Raw genomic sequence first — 1766 nt, forward strand, 5'->3', positions numbered from 1 at the left:
AGTGTCTGCCATTGATAAGATACAACATCTGAGGAAAGAGGCCTCACTGACTATAATCTGTTAACAGACACCGTTCAGCCTCTCGATTTTTCTCCAGGAGCTGGTGCTAGAAAGTGCAGGTGTGTAAGATCATGACATTTGTTGTTCCTATCCTTCTAAGACCTAGGTTATTTTGATGGGACTATCCAAAGTAATTTCTGCAGAGCAGTTAATGCTACAGGCTGTTAAATGAGCCTGTCTTGCTTTGAGTCCCAACACCACTCATTAAAAGCTATGATCTTAGACAAATTTATTAAACAACCTCCTCACCTGTAAAATAGCAATTATTGTTCCTACCTCAGCATTTTGACTAATCCTACTTTAGGATTCAGTAAAAATAGTTCATGTAAATAGTTTAGCAAAATGCTGACACAAACTCTATGCTCCACAAATGTTAGCTACTGACATCAATCCCTTGGAGTCACTGTTCTTTTAAAACTTTTAATATTGATACAGTTTCAAACTTGCAGTAAAGTTAGAATAGTACAAGGATCTCCCATAAATCCACACTTATCAGTTATTTACTTTTTGTGTCATTTATTTTGTTATCCCAAGTCATTTTCAAGTAAAGACATAGAATAGAATAAAATGAAAATCGTCTATACTCCATCTCTTCCATTTCCCTGCCAATCTGGGTAGCAGTAAGATTCTAAGTAGGCTACCTCAGAGCCTTCCCTTTTCTATGAAACATTCTTATGTTCTAGTTGCTACTCACATCCCTGCCCCCAACCCAAACCTACTCCCATTTCAGATACCATCTTGTCTCCTCTTTACATAGTAAAGAGAACTTGGGGGGAAGGAACTGAGGAATCAGAGGTTCTGAGATTTGAGAATCTGGAGTTTCTATAGATTTTGAGAACACCCCATGGCCTCTGGTCTAAATCAGAAAAACATAATATCAAAGAGCTGATCAAACATGCTGATCAAACAACACTGATCATCTAGCCACCATGTTTGGAGAATTGTAGATTTGGGACAAAAAAGAAATGACTGTTTCACTAGAAGGACAGCCATAACTCTGGGAGGAGATGAACATCTTCATGACGAGATGAAGAAGCGCTCCCTCAAACCTGTCACTTTTAGTACCTGGGATATCTGAGTCAACTCTATATATATAATCAACAAGAGAATTAGGAAAATAACATCCGGTTGCACTGATGGACAAAGGTACATAACGATGTTATTTTCAAATGTCTTCTCCTGAAGAAAAATGAAAACTGTGTAGCCAGTCACCATCTTGGGCCACTCATTCTTGTCCGGTCATCTGTAGAATTATGATTTGAAGGACTTTTTAAACCAAAAGTAAAATCAATACATATGATTTGATAAGTTCAATGATTAAACTGAACTAATAAAAATAGTGACTACTCAATAAATATGCCATATGCTATACCAAATGTGTTAGGTAGAGTATCTCACTTAATCTTCACCATAACTCTGGGCAGTTGGGAGAATTTATTATATCCATTTTTATGATTCACACCCTGATCTGACATCAAAACTCAAATTCTCAGCCACCTCAGAAGGAAACCTCCACAAGAACAACTCTTCTCCTCTTCTCCATGTGAGAAGAAGGGCCTTAAGTGCGAAAGGCAAGGACCTGGTCACTTTAGGTACGAAGACATATCGTGACATATGGCCCCACAACTACAGCAGGCACCAACAAAGGAAGTACAGAAAAAAATAGCCTGGGCTGGTAAAACATAGCAATAGGCAGCATCACAGCA

Source organism: Mandrillus leucophaeus, unplaced genomic scaffold (assembly GCF_000951045.1).
Source record: "Mandrillus leucophaeus isolate KB7577 unplaced genomic scaffold, Mleu.le_1.0 Scaffold236, whole genome shotgun sequence".
NCBI classification, from domain to species: Eukaryota; Metazoa; Chordata; class Mammalia; order Primates; family Cercopithecidae; genus Mandrillus; species Mandrillus leucophaeus.